This window comes from Pantherophis guttatus, chromosome 8 (genome assembly GCF_059756535.1).
Source record: "Pantherophis guttatus breed Tessera chromosome 8, ASM5975653v1, whole genome shotgun sequence".
In the NCBI taxonomy this organism is placed as follows: Eukaryota; Metazoa; Chordata; class Lepidosauria; order Squamata; family Colubridae; genus Pantherophis; species Pantherophis guttatus.
This window is the reverse complement of record NC_142070.1, coordinates 69,596,226-69,614,155: the sequence shown is the minus strand read 5'-3', so window position 1 is coordinate 69,614,155 and position 17,930 is coordinate 69,596,226. Positions and strand designations below refer to the sequence as shown.

Genomic DNA, 17,930 nt, shown 5'->3' with positions numbered 1-17,930 from the left:
AATTGAGGACCCAGTTTGTGGGAGCAATAAGCTGACTTTGTAAAAATATACAAAAGTATGAAGGCTATTGCTTAACGCATTGCAAGCTGCCCTGAGTCTCCAGAGACAGGCGGCATATAAATCAAATAAAAAAAAAATTGCACCCAATTTAGGTCACGGCAATATACAAAAGATGTAGAGACTCTGGAAAGAATGCAGAGAAGAGCGACAAAGATGATTGGGAGGGGGATGAAGGTTAAAACATGAAGAACGGTTGCAGGAATTGGGCATATCTAGTCTAGTGGGACGCAGTGGCTCAGTGGCTATAAGATGCTGAGCTTGTCAACTGAAAGGTCGGCAGTTCAGCAGTTCAAATCCCTAGTGCCGCATAACGGGGTGAGCTCCCGCTACTTGTCCTAGCTTCTGCCAACCTAGCAGTTCGAAAGCATGTAAAAAAATGCAAGTAGAAAAATAGGGACCACCTTTGGTGGGAAGGTAACAGCGTTCCGTGTGCCTTTGGCGTTTAGTCATGCCGGCCACAATACCACAGAGATGTCTTCGGACAGCGCTGGCTCTTCGGCTTTGAAACGGAGACAAGCACCGCCCCCTAGAGTTGGGAACGACTATCACATATGTGCAAGGGGAACCTTTACCTTCACCTTTTTAGTCTAGTGAAAAGAAGAATGAGTGGTGACATGATAGCAGTGTTCCAATACTTGAGGACCTATTTTCCAAACCACCAGAAGGCAGGGCAAGAAGCAAAGGATGGAAACTGAACAAAGAGAGAAGCAACCTAGAAATAAGGAGAAATTTCCTGACAGTAAGAACAATCAACCAGTGAAGCAGCTTGCCTTCAGAAATTGTGGGTGCTCCAACGCTGTAGGTTTTTAAGAAGAGACTGGACAACCAGTTATTTGAAATGGTGTATGTCAGGGGTGTCAAACTCATGTTGTCATGGCTGCATCATGTGACATATCAGGACTTTTTTCCTCTTTGCTAAATTGGGCATGGGCGTGGCCATGCCAGTTTGACAGTGCTGGTATATGGTGTCCTGTTTGAGCAGGGGGTTAGACTAGAAGACTTCCAAGATCCCTTCCTACTCTGTTATTCTGTTATTTTGAGAAATACCAAAACAAACAGTGAACGGCAAGAGCCCTGGTGGCGCAGCAGACTAAAAGCACTGTTATTAACATCAGCTGCCTGCAATTACTGCAAGTTCAAATCTCACCAGGCTTAAGGTTGACTCAGCCTTCCATTCTTTCTAAGGTAGGTAAATTGAGGACCCAGTTTGTGGGGCAATAAGCTGACTTTGTATAAAATATACAAAAATATGAAGGCTATTGCTTAACGCATTGTAAGCCGCCCTGAGTCTCCGGAGAAGGGCGGCATATAAATCAAATTTAAAAAAAAATGGCTGACCCATCTATAGGACTCTATAGGCAATGTCAGCTCAGTGGCATGTGAAAAGTTATTGTGGACTGATTATATGGCAGTATTTAACAGGAGTATTCAGACAACAATCACTGTTACCTCATGGCCCATAGCCCAGCCCTGCCATCTGAAACTGAGAAAAGAAACAATTGGGAAGTGTGCTTTCCAGCTTCAGAGCCAGGTGCACCAGAGTTTTGATCATCTATAAGACAGGTAGCTTTAATTTAGCATGAATCGGTGAAAAGTTGTGATGGTTGGGGCTAGAAGTATTGTGCAAATATTGTATGGAATTTTTCAGTCGATTCCTGGATTTGATAAAGAGGGACAGCATTAATGCAAAGAGGAAGCACTGCGCTTCCTTCTGAACATGCTCAGTGGTTGTGTACTCATGATTAACAATCAATTAAATGCAGTCCAAAGACTCAAATGTTCCACTAATGATTACTTCACACATTCCAGAGCCAAATTCTCTGTTAGAATGAGCAAAGGTTTGCTTATCTGCCAGGGGCTAAACAGAAACCTGATGTTTGCACAGACAGTGGACCTTGCTCGGTGACAAATATATAGGTTGGTGGTGGTGGTGGTGGGGGGGCTTAGGAGTGAAAATAAGGAACAAGTTGTAAACAATTTCTTTGTGTCTTCAGATATTCTCCTTCCATTTTTAAGTTGGTTGCTTTTTTCAAAAGGAGAACTTTTCTGCATCTGAAATTTTAGACTCAGTAACGATATAAAAGTCACATGAGAGAGAGAGAGAGAGACAGAGAGAGAGAGAGACAGAGACAGACAGACAGACACACACACACATACAAACAGACAGACAGAGACAGAGACAGAGGGAGAGGGAGACACACACACAGAGAGAGAGAGACACAGAGAGAGGGAATGAAGAGAAGAGAAGAGGAATATTTCATTTGTTGATCCTAATGAATATTTTTTATAGAACACTAAACCTATAACTGATGTTTTATGAACTTTTGCTGAAAACGGAATAAAGTAAAATGATGATTTGTGGATTTGCTGATTGAAAAAGGAGTTGAATAAAGGGCAGAAGCGATCTCTGTAATGTAACTTGAGGGAAGGAGGAAGAAGGATTTTCTTTATTGGTAACAATCACAAAGAAGATCAAAAGTCACTTCTTTAATTACCCTTTTCTTTCTTCAACTATATTGCTTTCTTCACTTTATAAACCTTTTTTCTTTCTTTAAATTTATATATTTTGATGTTTGTCTTTTATATAAAAAGTTTCAAGAAAAATTATACACACATATATATTTGTACATCTGTACATCTGTATTATCTGTGTATGTGTCTGTCCGTCCATCCATCCATCCATCCATCCATCCATCCATCCATCCATCCTATCTCTTTCTTTCTTTCTTTCTTTCTTTCTTTCTTTCTTTCTTTCTTTCTTTCTTTCTTTCTCTCTCTCTCTCTCTCTCTCTCTCTCTCTCTCTCTCTCTCTCTCTCGTTCCACATTAATGCAGAATTCTGTTTGTCACAGTAGCCAATCGGATTGCTGTGAAATGCACATAACAAGAAGTCAAGATATACAGTAGAACCTCTGGTCATGAATGCTTCTGACCACGACCAAATCGGGTTCCGACCAAAAAATTCACATCCCCCCCCCCCGCGGCTGATTTCCCCTTCCATGCCATTTTTTTTGCAAGCGCCAAATTTCCAAAATTAGGTCCGGGTCACGACCAAATCGGTTTGCGACCAAAGTTATGGAACGAATTATGGTCGTGACCAGAAGTTCTACTGTACTCTTCTCTTGCCATTGTTTACCTGAAATGCCCAAGTTTACCTGGACTACTTCAGGAAGAAATATTGTTAGCTGGAATGCCTTGCCTTCAGAAATTGTCGGTGCCCCATCACTGGAGGCTTTTAAGAAGATACTGGACAGCCACTTGTCTGAAATGGTATAGGGTTTCCTGCTTGAGCAGACTAGAAGACCTTCAAGGTCCCTTCCGCCCTGAGTCTTCGGAGAAAGGCGGCATATAAATTGAACTAATAAATAAATTCTGTTATTCGATATTCTATGTTCTCTACATTGTATCGGCCACTCCAAAAATGAACAGGTGCTCAAAACTGCTGGACTATTGCAGACCACAATATGTTTCCCCATCCTCAACCCTATTTGTCTGCAATCCTAGCCTATCACACAATTAGCCATCAGAATTAACTACTCTTGCCTCCCTCTGTCTGAACTCCATGATACAACCCAGTTGTTTCAACCAGAATTAAATTCTGAATAGCAGATGTCTTATCGGCACTCAGATGATGCAATTTTGAACAACAGGTTGGGTTGGAACACCAAACTATAGTCTGCTTGCTAGGCAAAAGTTTCAGATAATTATAGCAGCAATATAGGATTCATTGTCTGAACTAAAAAGAGACTCTGTGAAGCAGTGGTGGGTTTCAAATATTTTTACTACCGGTTCTGTGGGTGTGGCTTGGTGGGAGTGGTGAGCTTGGTGGGCGTGGCTTGGTGAGCATGGCAGGGGAAGGATACTGTAAAATCTCCATTCCCTCCCCACTCCAGGGGAAGGTTACTGCAAAATCCCCATTTCCTGCCGATCAGCTGGGACTCGGGAGGCAGAGAATAGATGGGGGCGGGGCCAGTCAGAGGTGGTATTTACCAGTTCTCCAAACTACTCAAAATTTCCGCTACCAGTTCTCCAGAACTGGTCAGAACCTGCTGAAACCCACCTCTGCTGTGAAGGTCAGGAAAATATATATTTTTGTCATTTTGAATAGGAAATCATCTGATTCTAACCTCGGTTGTGTGAGAGTATCCAAAGCAGAAACTTTCTAATTATGAAATATGAGATAAATGTACCATGCAACCAAAACTGCTGGGTTTTTTTTTTTTGCCACCAATACCTTGTAGCAGCACTAAAAAACCTATATACATGGCTATATAGTGGCTTAAGACACTGAGCTTGTCGATCAGAAAGGTCGGTAGTTCGGTGGTTCGAATCCCTAGTGCCACATAACAGAGTGAACTCCCCTTACTTGTCCCAGCTTCTGCCAACCTAGCAGTTCGAAAGCAGGTAAAAAATGCAAGTAGAAAAATAGGGACCACCTTTGGTGGGAAGGTAACAGTGTTCTGTGCGCTTTCAGTGTTTAGTCATGCCGGCCACATGACCACAGAATTGTCATCAGACAGCACTGGCTCTTTGGCTTAAAAACGGAGATGAGCACTGCCCCCTAGAGTCAGGAATGAGTAGCACGTATATGCGAGGGGAACCTTTACCTTTACACACACACACACACAGAGACACACAGACAGACAGACAGACAGACAGATATAGATAGATAGATAGATAGATAGATAGATAGATAGATAGATAGATAGATATAGAGATGATAGATGATAGAGATAGAGATAAAGATAGAAAGGTAGATAGATAGATAGATAGATAGAGATAATAGAGATAGAGATAAAGATAGAAAGGTAGATAGATAGATAGATAGATAGAGATGATAGAGATAGAGATAAAGATAGAAAGGTAGATAGATAGATAGATATGATAGAGATGATAGAGATAGAGATAAAGATAGAAAGGTAGATAGATAGATAGATAGATAGATAGATAGATAGAGATAGAGATGATAGAGATAGAGATAAAGATAGAAAGGTAGATAGATAGATTGATAGAGATGATAGAGATGATAGAGATGATAGAGATGATAGAGATAGAGATAAAGATAGATAGATAGATAGATAGATAGATAGATAGATAGAGATAGAAATTATAGAGATAGAGCTAGCTAGCTAGCTAGCTAGATGGATGGATGCTATGATACTTTCAGATTTCTCTGAAAAACCAAATCAGGCCCTTTCCTCTTCTCCTTGTCCACATTCATTCAGCAATCAGAACTCTCAAGATATTTACACTGAATCCTTCATTCCTTGGAGTTGGCTCGTCTTCCAAATTTCATAAGCCCTTGCAAAGAAGCAAAGAGTTTATGCCACTCTTATTTTTTTTCCCCTTCTCCTGTCTCTGCAGCAACATGCTGCCTCTTTAGGAATGTGCTCCTATTCCCAAGAATGGGAATCCTTGGGTATTGCACAGATCCTTGTACATGATGCACAGTTAAGGTTTTATTTCTCTTCCTCGCAAACGCTAGAGATTATCTGTCTCTTTAGGGCTGAATACAGACAATTACTCTGCAAAATAACAATGCTGAGATTATTCCATTTCGCAGCTGCTTGTGGTGGGCTGTAAGCCTGTTATATAAGCTGTGGTTTGTTTTTCGCTTTCAAAGCTTTCTGCTGTCTTCAGACAGCCTCACTTCTCTTGGCAAAAAGTCCACTCTCTCAAGCCACTTCGTACGCTCCACCTGGACAAGGAAGAAAATTGCCCTTTTGTCTGTTAAATCCCAATGGTACCTTTTATCCCATTATGAGTACACATTCTTCCCAAAAATGCCAAGGCAGCAGCAGCAAAAAAGCACAATCTGCTTGTTATGGACGACACATTGACAAGGAGAAAGATGAGCTCCAATTATTTAAACCATCACCCGCCACCACAACCAAATCCACATCGTTGGAAGAAAAAAATGTGGCCTGTGTCTTAAGTGCTCTTCTGGATCGCTGCCTGAATTTGAAGCTGATACACAGAATGAGTAACAAGCACCGTTGACTCCTTAGGTGAAGGTGAAAGGAAAGTCACCTTCTCAGGCCTAAGCAAGACTAGCACCACAAACACGCAAAAGAAAACTGGTCAGAGATCAACTCTGCGTTGAAAACAGGCATCTTACTTACTCCTTCATGGTCGGAGGGAACAGGCATAAAATGCCAGCGTGCATCTGCAGACTTTGGGTAACCGTAACAGAGTTGGAAGGAACCTTGGAGGTAATCTAGTCCAACCCCCTGCTCACGCAGGAGGCCTGTAGTAGGGATTCGAACCACTGAACTGCCGACCTTTCTGATCAACAAGCTCAGTGTCCTAGCCACTGAGCCATCTTGCCATCCAGCTTCTGGCTTCACCTGCTGCTTTCAAGCCATCAGCCATAAGCCATCTCATAGAATTAGCCCTTGCCCAAATTGTTGATAGTCACTTTTGAAGTTGTATGCATTAACGCAGGGGTCTCCAACCTTGGCCACTTGAAGCCTGGCGGACTTCAACTCCCAGAATTCCCCAGCCAGCTTTTGCTTTTGCTGGCTGGGGAATTCTGGGAGTTGAAGTCCGCCAGGCTTCAAGTAAGTGGTCAAGGTTGGAGACCCCTGCATTAGCGAGAGGAAATAAGACACGTAGTGAAAACTTCCTAGAAACAGGAAGAAAGTTATTAAAACTCCATTCATCTGAACCAATATGGGCCAGAGCTGACTTCCGTGGAATCAGACAGCGGTGATCAACAAAAGCAGTTTTAAAATAGACCCGTTGAGTTCCAGGCAGGGCATAATGCAACCATCTCAAACTTCACAACCTGCATCCCTCAAGAGGTTTTCTGGTTATAATTTCTAGAATTCTTCAATGGGTCTTGAAAGCCATTCCCATAAACCAGGGGTCGGCAACCTTAAACACTCAAAGAGGCACAAAGGTCCTAACCGGAAGCCCCCCATTCAGTTCTGGAACCAACCGGAAGTCCAGTTCCCTCACCATAGAATCTCCTCCTAGCGCAGCATCCTTTTTCCTCTCCCTGTCCTAACCAAAAGCCCTATCAATTGTGGAGCCGACTAGCGATAAGGAGCCGCAGCAGGAGGATGAAAGAGCTGTTAAGAATGCAAACTCACTGTACTTCAAAATATTCCACCATGGAAACCAAAAAAATCAGGCTATATAATTGTCTTACAGAAAGCTGTTTGATAAGATTGTATACAGTTTGCAATTGGAGTTATATTAGATGAATATAAGATGAATATAAGATATATTAGATGAACACTAAATCTTCATCTGTTTTGTTATTAGTCTTTTACCCTTCCAGTTTTTCCAACAAAAATTTGTAATAACTGCTAACAAATTACAACTTGTGTTAAAGATAAACAATTTCCCACCCCCTCCATTTTCATGTCAGTTTATTCCAGCAAGGATCGAAGCTGACTCATTAAAAGTCAGACACAGTTATCCTAAAATGACTACAGCAATTATCGCATTAGCTGAAAACATACTTATGCAACCCACAATAAAGTCCCCGTAAACAATGATGTACCAAACATTCATGGAATACATCCAACCATTGTTTCTATGAAGATAAATTCAAGCTGCTTCAGATATTATGACTTTAAAACACTGACAGTGCTTCCATACAGAAGAAAAAAAAAAAGATAGAAATTGCATGTACAATTGTCATAAAAAATCTAGGCACAAAATCTCATGTTTTTCCCCACATGAAAGCACATTATTATTATTATTATTATTATTATTATTATTATTATTATTATTTCAATTTATATACCGCCCTTATTATTATTATTTATTCAATTTATATACCGCCCTTCTCCTATTGGACTCAATAGGATAATTAGGATAATTTAGGATAATTTCAAGTTATCCTAAAATTCAACTTTTACAAGAGCAAACAATCTTTTCTAATATAGTCTAATATAGACTCACTGGAGAAGAGCCTAATGCTTGGAAAGATTGAGGGCAAAAGAAGAAGGGACGACAGAGAATGAGGTGGCTGAATGGAGTCACTGAAGCAGTCGGCGTGAGCTTAAATGGACTCCAGAGGATGGTAGAGGACAGGAAGGCCTGGAGGAATGTGGTCCATGGAGTTGCGATGGGTCGGACACGACTTTGCAACTAACAACCACCATATAGTCTATGGTTCAATTATAGGACATCTATATTCAATTATAGGACATAGGATATAGAATAATAGAGTTGGAAGGGACTATGGAGGTCTTCAAGTTGAACCTCCTGCTTGCACAGGAGACCCTAAACCAGGGATGGGCAATTGTGGCTCTTTTACAACCTGTGGACTTCAACTCCTAGAATTCCTGAGACAGAATTCTGGGAGTTGAAGTCCACAGGTTGTAAAAGAGCCACAATTGCCCACCCCTGCCCTAAACCATTTCAGATAAATGGTTGTTCAGTCTCTTTTTGAAAGCCTCCAGTGATGGAGCACCCACAACTTCTGAAGGCAAGCTGTTCCATTGGTTGATTGCTCTCATCATTAGGAAATTTCTCCTTAATTCTAGCTTGCTTTTCTCCTTGGATAATTTCTATCCATTGTTTCTTGTCTTGCCTTCTAGTGTTTGGGGAAATAGTTTGATCCCCTCATCTTTGTAGGATCCCCTCAAATATTAGAATACTGCTATCATGTCTCCCCTGGTCCTTCTTTTCATTAGACTAGAGATACCCAATTCCTGTATCCATTTTTCATATGTTTTAACTCTCAGCCCCTTAATCATTCTTGTTGCTCTTCTCTGCAGAGTCTCAAAACTTTTTTTTATACTGTGGCAACCAAAACTTGATGCAGTATTCTAAGTGTGGTCTTACTAAAGCTTTGAAAAGAGATATTAGAACTTCTATCTAGAATTGATTCTATTCCTCCATTAATGCAGTCTAGGATTGCTTTGGCTTTTTTTGGCTGCTGCCGCACACTGCTGGCTCATATTTAAGTGATTGTGCGCTTAAATTGTGCACTCCAAGATCCCTCTCACAATTACTGCTATTGAGCCAACTTTCACCTAATCTGTACATGTACCAGTGGTGAAATTCAGCCGGTTCTATCCGGATCGCATGATCCAGTAGTGCCGGCAGCAGAAGATCTACCCACTCACCTGGACGTCATCACGTCCCGTTTTTGACCCTCTGCACATGCGCAGAGGGCTCTGTGCATACGTGGAGGAGGCACATGCACTCACATTTGCAAACGGGTAGTGAAGGTAAGTGAATACCATCTCTGACATATACATCTGTTTTTCCTTGCCTATGTGGAAAACCTTACCTTTATCTAGGTTGAATGTCATTTTGTTAGATAGGGCCCAGTGTTTGTCTGTCAATATTCAGTATTGTCACTTATTGAAATTGTCAGTATTCAGGACTGTCAACATAAACGTTATTTATACAGAAATGAAAGATTAAATTCAATTATTTAAACATGAAAGATGAAAGCTTTACAACAAACTGCATCTCAGTGGTAGAGGAGTTGTAGAATACATCATGATATAAGCAAACTCTGCCCTGGATTCTTCCCATTCCTTACAATCCACATCCCACCTCTTGTAATTTGACAAGTTCCACATCTTTACCATTGTTTGCATTCTTCTCAGTAATAAAGGTTCGGCCCAGAGAAGCAAAGTTCTCAATCTTATTCTGTCAGGTATAGTACTAAGTTACAGTAGTTTTCAAGTTGTACTTCCGTTTATGACAGGATAGTATAAATAAATTCAGAGGTAATCAAGTAAAGATTCTTTTTTTTATTGAAAAGTTTTACAGAGAAAATTCCCCCCCCAATATTCCCCCCACCCTTTTCCGCTAAATTCGCTACTTTCAATGTCCATTCTTCAATAGTAGGCAAAGAATCCTTCTTCCAGTATTGCGCTACCAAGTAAGTATCAAGTAAAGATTCTTGATAAACATATTATTTCATACTATAATTGCATATTGCAATATTTTGCAACTTTGAGATGTGTGGACTGCAACTCCCAGAATTTCCCAGCCAGTATGATTCCTAAAAGGTAAAACTAAAGGTTTCCCTGCACATGCGTGCTAGTCGTTCCTGACTCTAGGGGGCAGTGCTCATTTCCGTTTCTAAGTCGAAAAGCCAGCGCTGTCCAAAGATGACTCCATGGTCATGTGGCCAGCATGACTAAATGCCAAAGCTGCATGGAACACTGTTACCTTCCCACCAAAGTTATCCCTATTTTTCTACTTGCATTTTTTACATCATTTCGAACTGCTAGGTTGGCAGAAGCTGGGACAAGTAACGGGTGCTCACTCCATTATGCGGCACTAGGAATTCGAACCGCTGAACTACCGACCTTCTGATCAACAAGCTCAGCGTCTTTTACCCTAACCCTACTTGACCATAAACATCCCTTTGTATCATCATTTTTTTACCTTACAGACATCCCAAAGTTTATTCAAGGATAGTTAAAAGATATAACCCTAACATTAAGCCCAATATCCAGAGAATACCAAGTTACTAAGCTTAGATGGATTCCTACCTCATCATACAGTTTGAGGCTCTTCAGTACTACAAAGCAGGATAGAAAGGATTTGGATAACAGCATACATTATAGAAAGGTAGATGAGATTGGTTTACCCAGAAATACCGAAACAGCTAAATATACATCCAGCTTAACCACATGACGGCTAATGGAGTTGCAAGGTGAAGATAAATGATAAGTGTTCCCAGATATTTTGGGATATCCCTCTCTAAGAAGAAGAAGTGTCTAAGTTTGAGGGAGATGGGTGGTATCATGAAATACAAAATATAAATAAATTATTTAACAAGAGACCAAGAATAGGAATAATGTCGAGAGAAAAGAAACCCCAAGAGGTAAATCCATGTTCTGGAGGGGGAAAAAATATTTTGTAGTGAATACCTGGGAACAGGGAGCAGGAAAACAATCGAATAAAATAATGGAATAGAAAAAGCAGAATAGAAAAGGAAGTTCAGGAATTGGACAAAAGTTCATTAACCCTAATAATTCTTATATAGCAGTGATGTCTAACCTTTTCCAGACCAAGTGCCCAAAGTGCATGTGTGCCTGAACCCCCAAATGCAATTTGTGTGTGGGCCCCGCATATGCGTCCTCCCCCCATGCATGCGCACACGGGCCCATGCATACACCCCATTCTCCCACATGTGCGTGCATCCCTTACCTTTTGCTTCCATTAATCTAATTCTGAATATTATTTTTCTCACCTTTTCATTCTGGGAATCATCGGGATGTTGTATCTTTATAGGTGGCAAGATTTTTCAAGTTTAAACTCTTGTTTAGCCATAAAAGAGCTTTAACAAAGCTTTATATCAATTAACTTTAGTTAGCTTAGATAGAATTTTTAGGAAAATAGAAGCAGGGATAATTTCACATGGTATCATAAATGTAAACGGAATAACGAAGTGATAGGTAGCTTTTTTAAAAAACTTGACAAACTCCTGGTCTAAGGCATAAAAAGACAGATTTGTGGCATAGGAGTTTTCAAACTTTTCCAGGCTGCTGAAAGTGTTACTTAATTTCCCCCAGAAATTTGACCAAAAGTAAAGTTCTATTTACTATATACATGTATTTTTTTCCTTCCCATTTAGTTTGTCCTGGGAACTTATTAAGTCCCATGAAAAACCTTGTTCTAGATGTGCCCAATAACCCATGATCTGATAGTTTGACCAACAGTTTGACCCATCATAATGTCAATGAAAAGGAATATGCCTTCTAACCTTAGAACACTGAGTTGAATTCAATGAGTTCAATGAGTAGCTATCCAATGTCATTCTCTGCAAAATTTACGGGACCTCCTGCTGCCGCAAACGACCTTCCACTGGCTGGTATGCTCTCACAGAGAGGGACTCCTCCGGGTGCCATCGGCCAAACAATGTTGGCTGGCGGCCCCCAGTGGGAGAGCCTTCTCTGTGGGGGCACCTACTATCTGGAATGAGCTCCCCCCGGAGATACAGAGGATCCCGGATCTACACACCTTCCGCCGCGCTCTCAAGACCTTTTTATTTCACCAGGCTGGTCTGGCCTAACCTCTCCCATTCTCTTTTTAATGTAAATTTTAATTTGTTCTTAACCTGGGGTTTTAAATTTGTCTTGGGCTAAATTGATTTAATTTGATTTTACTTCTGCTCTTAAATTTTTGTATTCTATGTGTTTTATCCTGTGCCTGTTCACCGCCCTGAGTCCTTTGGGAGTAGGGCGGTATAGAAATCAAATAAAATGATAAAAAAAATGATAAATTTATTTAGATATCCTCCCTATAATGTTTTATGCCCATATGTCCTAAATTTGTTCCAGGGCATTGGAGATGCAGATCAGTAGGCCATAGTCTATAAAGGAGAACAACTGGCTGTCCTGTTACACAAATTATATTTATTTTACTGTACAAGTGTTTTACACATTGTAGAACTCTTTATTACTATATACATAGTGGATTGAAGTCAACTAAATCAGTGCAGCATGGCCACATGAGCCTTTTTTACAGTATTTTAAAAAAAGGTTTTCAGTGGCTTGGCCAATTTTTTTTTTTACAGCTGAATATTAACAGCAGTTTTTCTCATTTTATAATGTGCAAAGCTGCAATGAAACCCTTCCCTGATAATGGAATAAATAAAAAATGATCCCACTTATCAGAGGTGGGTTTCAGCAGGTTCTGACCAGTTCTGGAGAACCGGTAGGGGAAATTTTGAGTAGTTTGGAGAACTGGTAGTAAACGTTCTGATTGGCCCTGCCCCCATCGATTCTCTGCCTCCTAAGTCCCAGCTGATCGGGAAGAAATGGAGATTTTGCAGTATCCTTCCCCTGCCATGCCCACCAAGCCACGCCCACCAAGCCATGCCACACCCACCAAGCCACACCCACAGAACCGGTAGTAAAAAAATTTGAAATCCACCACTGCCACTTATTTAATCTGAATTGACTTCATCGCTTCACCCTCTGTGACTGCTAACTGCTGACAATCATAGAGAAAGAGTATAGCTAAGGTCTTTCCCTCAGTGTATTTAGAAATTTGCAGCAGCTTGAAAAACCACGAGTACATCACTATGTACAGACTTTGCAATCTAATCCAAGATAGTATTCAGCTGTTTATTGAGCAGGAAGATAAATTTCTGCTAATATGTTGTGTATCTTACCATGTGCAAAATGAATATATGAAAGATGACAGAATGCTTACAACTAGGTGTCTGAAAAATGAGGTCAGAATTAATTGTGTACAGGTACCAAAAAATAAAAATAAAAAATGAAACAGTTAAATATACGATTCAAGGTGTTATTTATCACCTTTAAAGCGCTCCATGGCTTAGGACCTGGGTACCTACGAGACCGTCTTTTGCCACCAATAGCCTCCCACTGACCAGTTCGTTCTCACAGGGAGGGACTACTCAGGGTACCATCAGTCAAATTATGTTGACTGGCGACTCCCAGGGGGAGGGCCTTCTCTGTGAGGGCTCCAACCCTTTGGAATGAACTGCCCCCGGAAATACGGAATATCCCTGATCTCCGTGCTTTCCGCCGTGCCCTCAAGACCCTGATGTTCCAACAGGCGGGGCTAAACATATGAACATGTGAATGATTTTTTAAATGTGATCTAATTCTGGGTTTTATTTAATTGACCAAACTAAGTAATAATTTTAATTAGCAATTTTATGATGTTTGTGTGTCTATATTATTCTTGACTGTACACCGCCTTGAGTCCTACGGGAGAAAGGCGGTATAGAAATATAATAAATAAATAAATAAATAAATAAATAAATAAATAAATAAATAAATAAATAAATAAATAAATATACATCCAGCTTAACCACATGACAGCTAATGAAATTGCAAGGAAAGGATAAATGATAAGTGTCCCTAGATATTTTGGTAACATCCATCTCTAAGAAGTGTCTTACTTTGAAGGACCTGTTTCCTAATCCTAGACTTACAATAATTCATTTAGTGACCGTTTGAAGTTACTACAGCACTGAAAAAAGGACTTATGGCTATGTTTCATACTTACGACCAGGGGTGAAATCCAGCAGGTTCTGACAGGCTCTGGAGAACCGGTAGCGGAAATTTTGAGTAGTTTGGAGAACCAGCAAATACTACCTCTGACTGGCCCAGAGTGGGATGGGAATGGGGATTTTGCAGTATCCTTCCCCTGCTATGCCCACTAAGCCACACCATGCCCACCAAGCCACGCCCACAGAACCAGTAGTAAAAAAAATTGGATTTCACCACTGCTTATGACCATTGCAGCATCCCATTGGCCATATGATCAAAATTCAGATACTTGACAGCTGGTTCATATTTAGGACAGTTACAGTGTCCCAGGGTCATGTGATCCTCTTTTGCAAACTTCTGACAAGCAAAATCTATGGGGAAGCCAGATTCACTTAACAACCGTGTTACTAATTTAATAACTGCAGGGATTCACTTAACAACTGTGGCCAGAAAGGTCATGAAATGGGACAAAACTCACTTAACAAATGTTTCACTTACCAACAGAAATTTTGGTCTCAACTGTGGTCGTAAGTCAAGGACAACCTGTATAATAACATCTTTTAAAGGACTAGAAAAGGTTAACAATGTAAAGAAGCTGGAATCTGCGCCCAGAAAAATACGGTACTTCATTCAAACAACCATGCATAAGAACAAAAAATACCAGCTAGTGTTGTGGTCTGCCAACAGCCTGCGGAGCTGGCAGCAGAGTCGGACCGTGAGGAGGCTGGGGAGGACCATGGGCCAGTCCTGGAGTCTGGGGAGGGCTCAGACGAGGGCTCTGCGTCGGAGGCAGAGAAAGGGCCATCTGGGAGGTACATGCTGCCTCTGGAGCAGGGGTGGGTTCTAAATTTTTTTACTACTGGTTCTGTGGGTGTGGCTTATTTTGTGGGTGTGGCTTGGAGGTCATGTGACTAGGTGGGCGTGGCTAGCTGGTCAGAGTCATTTCTGGAAGGTCCTCGCACTTACGACTAGTCCTCGCACTTACGACCCGACTCATTTGTTTGCTTTTAACACTGATCAGCTGTAGGACGGCCCTTTGAAGCCCCAGGGCAAGAGTTTAAACAGTTTTTTCCCTCTAGTCATCAGCTGGGACTCAGGAGGCAGCAATAGATTGGGGGTGGGACCAAATAAAAGGTAAGAATAACATGGGTGGGTGGGGGGTGGGAGGGTGGGGGGGGGGGAGAACTGGTTCGGTAACGTCATATCGTCACCGCTACTGGCTTGGCTGAACCGGACCAAACTGCTGCTCTGGAGCCTCCAGAGTCAGACCTCAGCGAGGCAGATGAACAGGAGAAGCCTGTTCCCAGTGCGCGCATGCGCAGAGCTGCCAGAAGGCAAGAACAGCTAAAACAAAAGGGATGACTCGGGAATAAGGCTGAGAGATGATTGGCCCCTCCCATAAGACTTAAAAGAGGAGCAAAGGCATGTGGGCCTTTGCAGGAAGCAACGTTTGTTCATTCGGCTCAGCTTAAAGCCTGAAGCTCTGTTTGATTCTGGACTCCGTGTGGCTTTGCCAATTAGGTTTTTGGCAGCCTGTCAAGGGAGATAAAGGTGGGTGATTATCCCGAAGGACTTCTCCCGAAGGACTCTTTATAACTAATTGGGACTCATCTGTGAATGAACAGAATTCACAGCTGTTGCAATAAAAGAGGTTTTTGGGACTACTCGTGTGTTTTAATGACTCAGGAAGCCTAGGTCAGAACAGCTATGTTAAACAGTTCATTTATGTATGTGATGATATTTGTGATGTACAGCTACATCGCTCTAGCCTTCGTAGCCAAGATTCATCTAAGCTAGTTTGAATCGTTAATTCAAATAATGAATTGTGCTAAAATTGAATAAATCATCTGAAATATCTAGTGCTGATCCAGACAGTTTCTGAAAGACCAACACAACTTAGATGAGATTGGTGGTTTATGAATTTCATCTAATCAGCATGCTTCATGCATCAATTTTAAGTCTTTGAAATTCATCCAGAAACTGAAACCCTTCTGGAGATTACATTAAGACATCTTCAAACATTGACTGCAGCCATGCTCTATGCATTTTTCTGCAACTGCTGAGCAATGGATTGGCTCAGCTGGTGTTTTGGATGAGTGCTGTGTTTCCTTTTCCTTTATTAAATGCACAATAGAAGGAAAAATAGAAGCTGTACAGTACAATCCAGGTGAGATGACCACCTGGGTCTCTCTCAAGTCAAAACAAAACCATCATTTAGTTCTGATAAAACAAAACAAAGAAAAAAAAAGCAGAAGAGATTTCTTGTTTAGAGAATAAGAAGTTACAAATTCTGGTTTGGTATTATTTTAAGTATTCCTGAATATAGAATAGAATAACAGAGTTGGAAGGGACCTTGGAAGTCTTCTAGGACAACTCTCTGCTCAGGTAGGAGACCTTATAACATTTCAGACAAATGGTTGTCCAACATCTTCTTTAAAATTTCCAGTGTTTGAGCATTCACAACTTCTGGAGGCAAGTTGTTCCACTGATTAATTGTTCTAACTGTCATGAAATTTCTCCTTAGTTCTAGGTTGCTTCTCTCCTTGACTAGTTTCCACCCATTGCTTCTTGTCCTACCCTCAGGTGCTTTGGAGAATAGCTTGACTCCCTCTTCTTTGTGGCAGTCCCTGAGATATCGGAACATTGCTATCATGTCTCCCCTAGTCCTTCTTTTCATCAAACTAGACATACCCAGTTCTTGCAACCGTTCTTCATATGTTTTAGTCCCCTAATCCAGTCCCATAAAACCATGTATGAGATACATGATTTTGTAGTTTGAGACAACTACATTGTATATTCTCGCAAAAATAATTTTATCAAGTAGACATTTCAAGTGTTAAAACCATTCATAAATAGAACAGTTCCATAATCTGTGAGTTTTAACTCTCTCAATCCAGGGGTGGGCTGCTGGAGGTTCTCAGGGGTTCGGGAGAACCTCTACCTAAGATTCTGTGCAGTTCAGAGAACCCCCAAATCCCACTCCTGACTGGTCCCGCCCCTCCCCTCCCAGGAGTCCCCACACGAAGATGTGGTGCCAGAGGTGGGGATTCAGCCAGAGCCTTCAGAACCAGAAGCTCCCTTAAGTGGAGAGGATGAAGAGGAGGAGCCTCTTCTTGATACAAGGGTGCGCAGAACTGCCAAAAGGCAAGAGTGGCTCCTTAGGAGGAGGTCTCCTCGAGAGTAAGGCTTGGGACTAATTGGCCACTCCCTTAGCCTATTTAAGGAGGAATGCCGACTGAAGCAATTTGCAGGGAACAACTTCGTTCACTCTCCTTCGTGCCTTGATCTTAGTTCTCTGCAAATGGGCTTTCTGCCAACCATAGTAAGATTAAGATTATTTATTCTTTGGATTCATGTAGGCTGTTAAGAAAGTTAATTAACAGCCTTTGTTTGGGAAAAAAAACTGATTTAATTTAGTAAACTAAGGTTTGTACAGACTTTGTGTGTGCTGCGTTCTTTGGGGTCCGTAGCTGGGGCAGAACACAATCTGAAAACTACATGGCCAAATGACTGTTATTTATCAAGGTGTAAGAATATTTGCTCTTATTATCTAACGGTCAATCAGTATACATTAATTTAATTTATTTCATTTTGCATTGTGAGATCTTGAAATATGCTCTTCTATTTCTGGAAAGGGAAGGAAGGAAGCAGCATATCTCCCTGAATGGATTTAAATATCAGCAAGGAGAGTAAGTAACAGAATCCCAGGAAATGAAATGATTCTGCTATATTTAGTTGCATTAGATGAGTGTATCTCAGCAACAAAATGTTTTTTTTTTCTGTTAAGAAAACAGGATAAAGGTAAAAGAATGATTGGAACTGATGGAGAAAGCAACAACAACCACCAAAAAAAATATATTCAAACACAGATGTAATATGAGATTTTCCAGATGTTGAATTCAATTTCTTAGAATCA

General features: G+C 41.0%; 1 protein-coding gene across 3 annotated transcripts in view; it reads right to left on the bottom strand.

The window, feature by feature from the left end:
- The window catches only part of DLC1 (DLC1 Rho GTPase activating protein), a 334,862-nt gene that overhangs the window by 181,173 nt on the left and 135,759 nt on the right, over window positions 1–17,930 (bottom strand). The window lies entirely within an intron of this gene.